We start from the raw sequence: 13,722 nt of genomic DNA on the forward strand, positions 1-13,722 counted from the left end.
CCTTGACAACTCTGGTCTTAGACAAGCCATTGCCTGAGTAGTAGGTCCCATCAATATAAATTTCTTAAACTGGCCTTTGTTTTGATATCAGGCTCCTACCTGTGTAGCTCCTATGGATGAAGTCCCTCCCTGTATCCCTTGCTAATCCATCTATAGTGGGAGACAAACGTCATCTGTTGCTTCAGTTTTAATTCTCTTTTTATATGAGTACTCCACCTCCTCCTCCTCCTCCTCCTAGGGTTACTTTGGCTCCCACTACATGCCATTTATTTTCTTTTTGCTTTCACATGTAGAGCACTTTATTGATTGACTGGTGTTATGTCTCTGCTATTTCACTATGAATAGATAGATATGTATAATGTGATGCACTTAAGAATTAAGTCTAGTAATGCATGATTGGAAATAACATACATATTTCTACCTACAAGCAGCTGTCTGAAGGTTGTTCTAGAGTGAAAATGTATAAATATCTGTATATTTATATGTATGTGTGTGTGTATATATATATATATATAGAGAGAGAGAGAGATAAAGAGTAAGAGAGAGGGAGTCCAAGTCTTATTTCTTGGCTTCTAGAGAATAACACTGCCAAACCATGGGGTATGAACCTTCTAAACTGAAACAATCTGAAATACATTACCATAGCCAGAACTGTTTTCATTTGTTCACAGTGATGCATCACAGGTTTAACTTGTCACAACATGGTTAATCCCATGAAAGCAGTCTGTTTTTCTTTATGGTAAAATAGGTCATACCCTATCAAAAGTGAATTTGTTTTCAGAACTACCTGAAAATAATGTTGTGGTATTTGTTGAATGAACTGAAAAAAAAGCCCTATTTTGGATTTCTTAATTGTTTTATTGTTAGTGTCACAGTATACCTATTATGGTTCTTCCAACTGCAAAGAGTCATTAGGCTCTTTTTCAATAAATATGAATATTCTTTATTCAGGGGACAGACAGCATTTTCATCAAAATCATAAAAGTACTGTACTAAGAGCTAAAGCCAGCCTCCAGGTGTTTCAAAACATTAATATAAAGAGCAAACAGAGTACTAATATAGAACAAAATGCTGAGAATTGTGAACAGGAACTGAAAACGTCATGATGCAGATGTTCAGTTGCCTTCACGTTTAAAACCACACCATCACGATAGTTTATACTAGAATTCTGAAATATGTTGTTTAGAAAATTTTACTAGAAATAATTATGTATCTATCTATAACTCTGTATTAATATGGATTGCCAATAAACCTGTATGGCTGTTAAATATTACAAAGGGGAAGTATATAGTATTTTTAGAGGGGTGTGTGATGTATATCCAAAACATATCTTTATTGAATTGGAAATAAGCACTCTATAAATTCCTCAATAAAAAGTATATTTTATAGAATAAGAAGCAAAACGGCACCAAAATTTCAGTACTGATAATGGTAACATGGTCCATCTATCCCTACCATCAAACTACATATCACATTTTTATGTTTGGAATGGCATTTTTGGGAGCAGTGCATACCTATGCGTGCATCTAAAATTAACTGAATGTTAAGAGCTGTCATATGGCACATCAAATATTGATTTATATATACTGGAAACCACTGAGGCTTGTACAGGAAATTTAGTATCTCAGTCTATATCATTTTGTTATTCATGAGTAAGAAGTGCATGTCTGTAACATATTGCAATGACATTACATCAGAGAAAATGCATATGTTTCCATTATAGTGACATTTTCTGTCATGCACATTTGATGCTACCAAACACCCCTTTCTGAGAATGGTGAACTATTCCTATCAGTTGGGGCATTGAGTTGTGAATCTGCATTTGGCAGAGTTAAACAATGCATGTTCATAAGCGTATAAGAGTTTACTAAGGTAATGACCACTAGGGGTCTTAAAGCTTAGCTGTGACCCCAAATGTCACCCACATGTTTGATTTATATAGGTGGTGATTTACTGGCTGTGTGTCCATCAGAGACATAGGAGTCAGACCAGGGGAATTTCCGATTACCTCTCCATTGGTTTCAGTTGCTCTTAAAAACAGATAAGGAGGAACCATGCTTCACATGGATGTGGAGCCTGTTCCAGAGAAAGTGAATTATTTGAGAAGCATATCTAATCTATCTAATCTATCTCTCCAACATGTCCTATTTATGTTACAAGCAAAATTTAGGTCTTTTAACCTAGTAGCTCTGATGCTGTTTTTTTTTTTTTTTTTTTTTTTTTTTTTGTGGATATGCAAAAGGTCAGGGTCCAGGGATGTCTTGTATGTCAGGCAAAGATCTCCTCTCAGAAGTCTGTATGATACTAAGTAAAAAGACAAGACTATTAGGTGATCAGCATAGGACATTGTGCTTACTTATTAGTTTTGTAAGGAACCTTTGTGGACAGTCCAATTGCTGCATCTGTCTGCTCAGGTACATACTGAAGGGGGAAGTATACTCTGTGTTGGGTCTGACGAGTACAGTGGTATGATGACCTCTCTAGACCTAGATGCCATGCCTTTGCTTAGAAGATGAGCAGCATAAAATGATTTTCTTACTACCTTGTAGACATGCTAGTTGAAGGCTAGGTTACTGCCTGCATGAGTTCCAAGATATCTGACTAGTGAATCAACTTTTAAGGGTGTTTTATTAATGACATAGTTACCCAGAGTGGTGGACTTCTCAAAAGGTACTATAATGCATATCTTGGTACTGATATGTACCCGAGTGTCTGAGTATAATTTATCAGTGTTGCTTGCTTTTAATTATAAAAAGGTCTTTTTATATATATATATATATATATATATATATATATATATAGATATATATATATATATATATGTATACACATACATACTCACTGTAATAAGGTAGTAAATGCATGTTAGTATGTAATCAGCCAAGTTATAAGATATTTCATTTCTATAAAGGGTGTGTATATAGTTAATCTTCAGAGAAGGGAATGCAATTTGTGTCTAGAAAATATCTGCCATTAGGCCATATTACATTAGAACCAAATATTATAAATATTCCAACAGTAAGAGAAAAAATCTCTCTCTAAATTATCTTAGATGCCCCATAAATATAGATTCATATGAAATGGTAACACATAACATATTTGGGAATTTTGCTAGAAATGTTTAAACTGTTTCAGTTGTACAAACCATTAGGCTGCTCAGTTTCTTGTCATTTATGTAGTGTATAGAATTTGTCTGAAGATTCAGATGTCTTGTCAGGTTTACAAGGAAATCAGAAAACATTAAATAAATAAAATCAGTTGTATGAAGAGTCAAATTAAGGACATAATGGTTACTAGAAATTTGAAAACCAGCAACATTTCTCAAACATTCAGTTTAAAAGAAGTCTTGCTTTCAGATGATTTCACAGTAACTTAAGTGATACTTACATGCACACAATGCCTGTGTCTTTGTCTTTTCTGAGAAGACTAAAGGTCTACAAAAACTACAAGCACTGTTGGTACCTCCCTGCTGGGTAAGGAAAGTAAATCTATATGTTTTTGTCTGTGAGTTGCTGTTTTACCTGCTCTATTTTGTTCTCTGTTTTAAGAAATCTGCTTGGCCTGGTGTTTTTGCTCTATGCATCAGATAGACACTTAAATTACCAAGGTTGCACATTTCACATGTTTTTTTTTCATTGTTTAATTTGTTTCTTGAGTGATTCTTAAACACACAGACAATGTCTATGTCTTAGGTTCATAGGTTCATACTAGGCTATCTGCCCGAGGGCATTTATAAGCCTAGCCCATAGTTTTGTGGCTTACGCCACCCCTTTAGTATGGGGAACTATACCCATTATTTTGCTGTGCCTCTGTTGAGCAGTGACACTGAGGTAATCCCTGGGGTATATCTGCGATCTCCCATCCATTGGTCAAGATTTCTCTTGAACAAGGCCAGCGAGGTGCTCTGCCTCACATATACCGGGATTTTATTCCACAGCATAGGGAGTCTTTGGGTGATGAATCTATCCCTCCAGCACGTCCTATTAATAGCCGTGTCGAGGTTTAAGTCTCCCGCCCTTGTGGCTCTGACGGATCTAGATTTTTGAGGTGAAGCATATTCATCAAATCTGGGTTTGACATGGCCTTGTATGTTAGGCAAAGGTCACCTCTGAGCAAGCGGTGGCGACTGAATAAAGCTGGAGTTCTTTCAGTCGGGCAGCATAGGACAGATGTTTGAGACCCTTTATCCTTTTGGTGAGGAACTTTTGTGGCCTCTCCAGCTGCTGCAAGTGTCGGGTCAGATACATTCCGAATGGGGCATTGTACTCAATCATTGGTCTGATGAGTGATGAGTATAGGGAGACTATGACCTCCCTTGATCTAGATGAGAATCCCTTCATGATAAGGTGGGCAATGTAGAAGGTCTTCCTAACTACTTTAGCTACATGGGTGTCGAATGACAGACTACTATCAACCTGGGTCCCCAGGTCCCTGATAACTTCTTCTGTGCTCAGTGGATTGCCACCTATTTGGTAGCTAGGGGTAACCTTGTTTTTCCCGAAGGGTATGACTATGCATTTTTGGCATTTAACTTTAGGCCATGGCTCTGGCACCAGTTATCCGTTTCTGTGAGACCCTTCTGAAGGATATCTGTGTCAGATGTGTTTTCTACTATGGCGCCCAGTTTGCAGTCATCTGCAAACTTTGTCAGCCATAACCCTCCTGTGTTTGCTTGTACTTGGAAAAGTAGATGCCAAACAAGAGTGGGCCCAGGACTGAGCCCTGTGGTACACCACTTGTGACAGGCTTTGAGTCTGACATGGCGCCAGCAACTCTGACCCTGTGGGTTCTGTCACTCAGCCAGTTTGCAACCCATCTTGTGATGTATGGGTTAACATTTAAGCTGATGAGTTTTTCAATGATACCCGAGTGGGGTATTGTATCGAAGGCCTTCGCCAGATCGAGGTAGGCTGTATGGACTGCCTTTCCTCATCAATGGCTTTGGTGACTGTTTGAAAAAGTCAACCAAGTTTAGAAGGCATGATCTGCCTTTGACAAAGCCAAACTGGGATGGATCCAAAGTCTGCAAATTCCCTATGTCTTTATTTATAAGGTCCATTATGATCCTCTCCATGGCTTTGCAGATAAGGCTTGTCAAGCTAATGGGCGGTAATTTCCAGGGTCGGTGGAGGCACCGCCTTTGTGAAGTGGGACCACAGTTGCAGTGCGCCACTCCTGGAGTACGTATCCAGAGGTAAGACTATGATTAAACAGCTGTCCTAGCTGTGGGTTTAATTCCTCGTTGAGTTCGTGGAGCACACAGCCGGGGACACCATCAGGTCCCATGGATGCTGTGTTTTTGCTTTGGAGAGCAGTTCTCACTTGGGCGTTGGAGATGTTTGGGGGGCTGCAATTGCTTGGTATAGATATCTCTCCTTTTGGGGGGGGGGAGAAGTTTGCACTGAACCTGTCAGCCAGTATGTTGGCAATGTCTGTAGAATCAGTAATCTTCACATCATTTTGAACTAGTTCTGAGCATATCTGGGAGTTTCCTCCCAGGTTTCTAACATAGCTAAAGAAGGCCTTATGATTGTCTTTTGAGTCTTTAGCTATTTTTCTCTCAAAATTTGCTTTGGATGATTTTATGAGAGCTCTTAGTTTTTTACTTATAGTGATCAAGGGTGTCTTACCTTTTAAGGATTTTGCTCTATCTTGTAGTAGCTTCCTCCTTTTGTTGTAGAGTTTGTTTATGGCTGGGGTCCACCAGACTGGACGCTTGCCTTTGGTACAAAGAGTCTTTGTTTTGCTTGGGATTGCCTTATCCATGCAGTCCTGCAGGTGCTGGTAGAAGGCATTTGTAAGTGATTCAGCGGCTTGAGTACTGTTTTCCGCCGGCTCGGGGCCTTAAAGGAGACCACACTAGTCTTTAGAAGTGTGAAGTCGGCTTTCGAGAAGTTCTTTACTGTGGTCTTTTTATTTCAGGTGGGGTGGGATGAGGACCTCCAGCGAGATTAGTTTGTGATCTGATCTCACCAGTGAGGGGTATACTTCCGGTGTTGAACATTGTGCTCCCATGTTCGTGATGATGAGATCAAGTATGTTTTCTCCTCTTGTGGGGATGGTGACTAGTTGTTCCATGGCATTTGAGTTTATGAATTCCAGGAACTTTTGGGCTAGGGTGTTTGGGCTTGAGTAGTGTTCCCAGTCTATATTAGGGTAATTGAAGTCACCTAGTATGATGGTGTTTGGTGATACATTTATCCCTCTAGTGTTTTCAGGAAGGCCATGTGAGGTTCCTGAGTTTGTGAGGGTGGCCTGTAACATGCTACAATTTGCAGAGCAGTCTTGCCTATGGTTAATTGCACCTGGATGGTCTCCGATGCATCGTGCGTTGCCACCAGTCTTGAGGTGTGGGTGTCTTTGATGAATATGGATACCCCCTCCTTTCTTGGTATTGTCCGGATTTTGGGGCCGGAACGCATGATAAGAGGTAAAACCTGATAGTGCTGGGGTGCTCTCAGGAGCCTTGAACCAGGTTTCTGTCACTGCACAGACATCGATGTTCTCCATACTGAGAAGGGCCTCGAGTGCGTGCATTTTGAGATTTAGACTTCTGGCATTGAGCAGCATTACCCTTAGTTTTTTTCCTTTTTGTGTTCTAGGGTGGTAGGTTTAGAATTTGAGCCTTGCCTAAAAAGGCACTATGGGAGTGGCAAGAGCCTTTGCCAATATCCGGAATCCCAGGGTGACAGGTGCAAGCCGTCCCTTGCGAAGCAGCGTGGCTTGTCCAGCATGTCATCCCAGGCAGACAGACATTGGATCCCCTTTGAATGACACCAGAGTTTAAGCCAATTGTTAAAGCTGATCATCTTATCTCTGTATTGTGACATCATTCTTGGTGAAGGTAGGATACTGCTCAAGGTCAGGGTCATACCTGCCTGGGCTACATAATCAGAGAGCTCCTCAATGTCTCTTTTCATGTAGTCCAAGGAGGTGCGTCTCAGGTCGTTTACACCAGCGTGGACAATGACTGAGTCATATTTGTACCTGCTGTTGAGAGACCTGAGTGCTTGCGTTATGTGGCGGATTCTAGCGCCCGACAGGCAGCTTACTGTGACCTTCTCCTTACTCAGTCTGGTGAGCGGGACGTCAGTGTGTCTGACTATGGAGTCACCAGTGACTAGTGTGTCTGGCATTGTGTTTGGCCTTAAGGGCTGTGACTGTTTGACACTCTGACTGTGAGGTCTATGTGTTGCAGGTGTTGTGTTCTTAGGTGGTGGTTGTTTGGGTGTCTGCTTTGGTGGCCTCTGCTGTTTTGGTAGATTTTTGATCAGAGCCGAGTATGTCTTTGTGTGTTTATGTGTATGATTTGAGGTTGTGATGGTACTATGTGAGACTGGGTCTATAGTGTGTGTGGTAACCTTCTCCTCCTGACTGGTCTTGCCAGTCCTATGTTGAGAGAGCTCAGCCTCCAGTTTGGCCGTATAGTTGCATCTCTCGCATGTATTTGTGTTTTGTGGGAGGAGGAGAGGGTTGTCTGTGTACATGAGGCAATTGTAACATTGCCTCAATATTCCCAGGTTCACCAGCTGAGCAGGAGAGGACACTAGCAACTGATCCCTCAACATGCTAGAAGGACTAGACAAAAAAACTTTAAAAGAGATTCCGGGGGATGTCTTTGTCTTTTCTGATAAGACTCAAGGCCTGCAAACTCCAAGCACTGCTGTTGACACTTTGCTGGTTATTTTTCTGACCCACTCTCCCATTCCTTGATCTGCTTTTTAAACTTGGTGATTTTAAGCTGTCCACCCTTACTTTAAGCTTCTCCCTTTCTACAGTGCTATTTGCATCTTTAATCACTTATTTGCAATTCCTTGTGCTTATTTTGAAAAAAAGTGCATTTATCTTGTCATTGTCTATTCTACAGATTTACTTACTCTGAATTCATCATTTAGTTAGCTGTTTGATAAAGTAGTATGTTTTTACACTCTAGCAAGCTCTTTCCTGTTTATTTACATCAAAAGGACAGTGAATTTTCCATCTAGTAGAAGTGGGTGGTAGCCCAGTCTGTATAGGTAGGGGAAACACATTAGAGGTCCCTGCATCACATTGTTTTATTGGCTGGACGGATTACCAATCAGCTTACCTTGTTCTTAGAGGCTTTATAAATTCTGCACAAGTGAGTGGCTCTTGGCACATTTCTACAAAGCAAAGTACTTTTATTGTATAATTACAATTTTATACACTGTTTAATCTACACTGCTGTTTTCTTGAATTACTTTTTACCATTCATTAGGTTTAAGTTTGTTTGTAATAGAATTTCACTCCGAACACCATTTTACTGTGCTTTTACATTGGAGAACTTGAGATTATTGATCTGGTGGCATTAGGTGTTTACCTGGCTTATCTGAGTTGGAAAACACACAAAAGGTCTCTCAGTGTAGTTGTTTTACTGGCCCGAGGGCTCAGTAGTCAGTTTTCTGTATTTCCAGTGCTGGTATAAATTCAATACATTTGCACAGAGCTGCTTGCGATGCCAGTGCCCTTTGCAGATGTAAACATTTGGAAACATTGCTTATTTTTTACTGTGAAAGTTTACTGTGCTATTTATTTATTTAGTAATTTTTTGCACTTTTTTAAAATTGCATTTTCTATCTGCTATAATGCATGCTGTTCTGCACTGAACTTCATTGTATCTAGTGTTTCTTATTTAGTATAAGGCATCTGTCTGAGGTTCCTTAACACTTGGGCTCCAAATCAGTCATGTTACATTAAGAGGGTCAAAGCCTGAACTATCTTGTGGCAGGAGAGGACATATTTCACCTATCTGAGCTGGGAATTGCTTATGGAAAGCTCATTGTGTTCTTACATGATTGACTTTAGGGCATAATTAGTATAAAACTTCCTTTTTTCTGATTGTATATTAGCCTCGTGTTTGTGAGAAGCTGCTTTTCTTCACACAGCAGCAATTACTTGAGCCTTGCATAAGCGCAATCAGCAGAAGTTAAAATTTCCCTATAAAACTTTACCTCAGTCCCAAGTTAGTCACGGGGTAACTAGTTTGCACATTGAGCAGTATTTGAGCATTCTGTTTGGACTATTTGGGTCTACCTTACCTTATTATAGCACCCAGGACTATTGTTGCTCAGTGTGTCCCTGGTTTGGCACTGGACACCATTGCCAGTTAGGTTAGCTGCAGATTACGCCAAGTAAGCACCCTTCCCTCATCCAGTTACAAACACCCTCCACTGCTATCCCTTCAAGTACACATTAGGACCTAGAACCATGGATGAGCACTTTTCTGCTATCTCTGCATCCAGCTTGGTGGACATGGGCATCCTGAAGCAATGCAGGAATTGCTTTATGCACATTGACAACCACTTAATTCTCGAACAGACAAACACAGTATGAGAGAGATGTAGTTAAACACTGACTTTTTATCTGATTTACGTACTTTTACAAAAGTAGATAGAGACTTTGTTGATCAGATAATGCATGGAGATAATAACTTTTTATATCATTTAGTCATGGAAAATTTTATTACACCTGAAGTTTATAATTATTTTTATGTCTTGAATCCTATTATTTCATTTATTTATGAATTGTCAAAAATCCATAAAGATTTATTAATACCACTCATGAGGCCAGTAGTCTTGGGGAACCCCTGGATTACCACACCCTTGGCTAACTACCTTGAGAAACAGTTGCGGCAATTATCAAGTTTCAGTAAAATTTTTATTCAGGACACTGATGATTTTCTTTCTGCACTCAACCAGTGGGCCATGGAAAATAAAAGCATAGATATTTTACTTGTTACGACAGATGTTAAGTCCTTATTTACTGTGATACCTAATGACTGAGGTGTACAGTGTGTTAGAGAGTATTTATTTGAACATAGCACATTTGCAGCTTTTAAGATAGAAATTTTTTGTTCAATGTTGGACATAGTGCCGGAGAATAATATTTTTCTTTTTAATGATAATGTTGAATACTTATGTTAATATTACTTTCTCAGGGTAGGAAGAGATTAATGTTTTTATTGATAATGTATTAGCACCATTTAAAGATTTGTCATTTTTTAAGTGCTTCATGGATGATATTTTTTGCTGTAGATGTGAGATATTGATGGGTTATATGCATTTGTAGAGCATTTAAATCATAGAGCTGAGTTTTAGGTATTTGATGTTGTATGGTCCATAGAAAAAATATATTTTTTTAGATATTACAGTAGATTATAATCAGAAAAAAGAAAAAAAGTTTAATACTATGATTTATAGGAAAGATTTGCAATCTTTAAGGTACGTTTACTCTAAAATTATGCACCCTATTCATATGTATAAAGGAATACCAAAACTTTATTTTACAACAACGAATAAGCACTTTTGTCTCAAATTAACTTTAAACGAGACCATCAGATACAGTGTATTGTCAGCACAACTACATTTAAAATACAAATGAATAGTGACTTTATTTCCTCCTGCTATTAAAATCTGTTTAGAAATTGGATAGTATTATTATGCAGTATGAGAAAGTGCAATTATTTGTTATATGAATCATTAGGGTCCCTTTATGTAACTATTTAAATATTGACATATATTATGACTGTTTTTTTATGTGCTGCCACTTTAAAATTTTGGTTTCCTGCTTAGGAGGAGGAAATGAAGTCACTGTTCATTTGTATTTTAAATGTAGTTGTGCTGACAATACACTGTTTATGATGAAGTCTCTTTAAGGTTAATTTGAGATGAAAGTGCTTATTTGTTTTCATAAAATAAAGCTTTTGTGTTCCTGAAGGAGAACAAGTTTGTGTGCTACCTTGCTCTGCAGTTCCTGCATTTTCAAGTACTTGCTTACTGGTTTTTGGGTTGATTTGCATGTTTTGTATAAAGGAATAGTCAAAAGTCACTTTCTTAAAGCTAGTAGGCTTAACACTAAAACTAAAAAATTTATGCAAAATATTGATTATATGGCTAATGACTTTTGCTCTAGGGGCTATAATATTAAGTTGTTGGAAGATATGAAGGATGTAGTGATAAATTAATGGAGTAACATAGGTGCACCATACTTTTCTAGACAATTGATTAGACAACAATCTGCTGGCAATAATCTTTAGTGTAATTTAAGTGTATTATGAAATATAATAGACATAGTAATATGACTAAAATATTATATGTAAAAATTAGACCATTTTACAATGGAATGCGAATGTTAAAAAGTTGTAAGTAAACAGCATAAGTTTATTCATAAGAGAGAAAGAAATCTTAAGCAATATTTATGCTATAAGGATTTCAGTAATATAAAAGCTGAAAAGACAGTCAGTGAATGAGAATGGGACAGTTCCCTGTCATAACTGTATATATTGCATAAATATTACTACTGACCCTTTTAAGCATACCATCACAGCAAAGGAATTTGTCTTTCGTGTTTTCACTATGTGTAATACTCAGAGTGTGATTTATCTTGCTAATTGCACCTCCTATGAGTGCTTTTACATAAGTAAAACTAATTAGAAATTAAAAGAAAGAATAGGGTCACACCTTTCAGAAACTCGAAGAAAAGTTGAGATGAATGTCATGAGCAAGCACATTTTTTCTGTGGGCCTTCATCATAAGTTTATGTTTAGGATTTTACAAGTTGCCTATCACAATGGAAGAGAAGGTAACCTAGTGAATAAAGCAGAGATGACTGAATATGATTGGATTAATTATTTTAGAGCTGATAAAATGCCAGGATTGAATAGTACCAATAGTACTAAGCCCATATTGAAAAATAGGCATCACTATGTATGTAAGTCGTAGTTGTTTTTATTTTCATCATAATATTTAGTATGATAATTCTTATAATAGATAATATATTCTTTATTTATATTTGGATTCCATTATAAGTTTGTTTTATTTGGTCCTTGGCTTGTTTTTATAAATGTATGTGTGTTTCTCTTACTATGCTGATTTATTTTAACTGCATTTAACTGTTTAATAACCCATGTGATTTTAAGAATATGTGTGATTGTCTGGTGTAAACATTTAAACACTGTGAAGATAATGAGATGTGTAATTGCATTAAGACAGAGTTTTGTAACTATAAAGCTTTGCTGTGTTTTATTATTTTACTCGTTAAAGTAGTCTTTTGCATGAGCTTCTATTGTTTTTTCTTGGATATTTACATCAAGAAGACAGTGGATTTTCCATGAAGACAGTGGATTTTCCATCTAGTGGCAGTGGGTGGTAGTCTAGTCTGTATAGGTTGGGGAAATGCACTAGAGATTCTTGTTTGCCATTGTTGTATTGACTGGAGGGCTTACTAATCAGCTTACCTTGTTCTTAGTGCCTTTATAAATTCTATACAATTGAGTGGCTCTTGGGTCATTTCTACAAAGCAAAGTACTTTTATTGAATAGTCACATTTTTATAAGCTGTTTAAAGTACACTGCAGTTATCTTGAATTACATTTTATCCTTCATGAAGTTTAAGTTTGTTTGTGGAAAGATTTCACTTCAAACACTATTTTACTCTGCTTTTACGTTAGGAGGACTGAGATTATTCATCTGGAGGCATTAGGTGTTTACCTGGTCTATCTGAGTTGGAAAGCACACAAAAGGTCTCTAAGTGTAGTCGTTTTATTGGCCAGATGGCTCAGTAGTCAGTTTTGTGTATTTTCAGTGCTGGCATAAATGTGACACATTTGTAGGGAGCTGCTTGCTATACCAGTGCCTTGTTGAGATGCAAACAGCTCAAAACATTGCTTATTTTCATTATACTGTGAATGCTTTCTGTGCTATTTATTTGTTTATTTTTTGCACTTCTTTAAAGTTGTATTTTCAATCTGCTGTAATGCCTGCTGTTCTGCACTGAAATTCATTGTATCTAGTGTTTGTTAGTTAGTAGAGGCATCAGTTTGAGGTTCCTTAACAACTGGGCTCCAAACCAGTCATTTTACATTAAGAGGGTCAAAGCCTGCAATCTTGTGGCCGGAGAGGACTGATTTCACCTATCTGAGGTGAGAATTGATGATGGAAAGCTCACTGTATTCTTACCTGATTGACTTTAAGACATAGTTAGCATAAAACTTCCTTTATCTGATCATATATAAGCCTCGTGTTTGCAACAAGCTGCTCTTCATGCAGCAGCAATTACTTGTATCTTGCATATGCACAACCAGCAGAAGTTGAAATTTCCCTATAAAAAACACCTTGGAACTTTACTTTAGTCTCAAGTTACTCACAGGGCAATTAGTTTGCACTGTGAGCTGCATTTGAGCTTTCTCTTAGGACTATTTAGATCAACCTTACCCTATTATAGCATCCAGGACTGCTGCTGTTCAGAGTACCCCTGGTTTGGCAATGGGGAGCATTGCTAGTTAGATTAAATGCAGATTACACCAAGTAATCACCGTTACCTCATCCAGTTACAAACACCCTCCACTGATATGCCTTCAAGTACACATTAGGACCTAGAACCAATGATGGGCACTTTCCTGCTATCTTTGCATCCAGCTTGGTGGACATGGGCATCCAGAGGCAATGCAAGAATTACCTTATGCACATTGACAATCACTTGATTCTCGAGCAGACAAATGCACTATGTGGGAGATGTAGTTACACATTGACTTTTTATCTGATTTAGGTACTTTTAAAAAGGTAGATAGAACATGTGTTGATCAGATAATGCATCAAGTTAAGAACTTTTTATATTATTTACTCATGGAAAATTTGATTATACCTGAAGTATATAATTGTCATTATGTCTTGCATCCTATTATTCCAATTATTTATGGATTGGCAAA

At 37.9% G+C, this 13,722-nt stretch overlaps 1 protein-coding gene across 5 annotated transcripts in view; it reads left to right on the forward strand.

Annotated features, from left to right (window-relative positions):
- The window catches only part of DRP2 (dystrophin related protein 2), a 4,029,288-nt gene that overhangs the window by 2,077,842 nt on the left and 1,937,724 nt on the right, over positions 1-13,722 (forward strand). The gene's annotated exons all lie outside the window — the stretch shown is intronic.

This window comes from Protopterus annectens, chromosome 15.part0 (assembly GCF_019279795.1).
Source record: "Protopterus annectens isolate FY-2018-M chromosome 15.part0, PAN1.0, whole genome shotgun sequence".
Classification (NCBI taxonomy): domain Eukaryota; kingdom Metazoa; phylum Chordata; order Ceratodontiformes; family Protopteridae; genus Protopterus; species Protopterus annectens.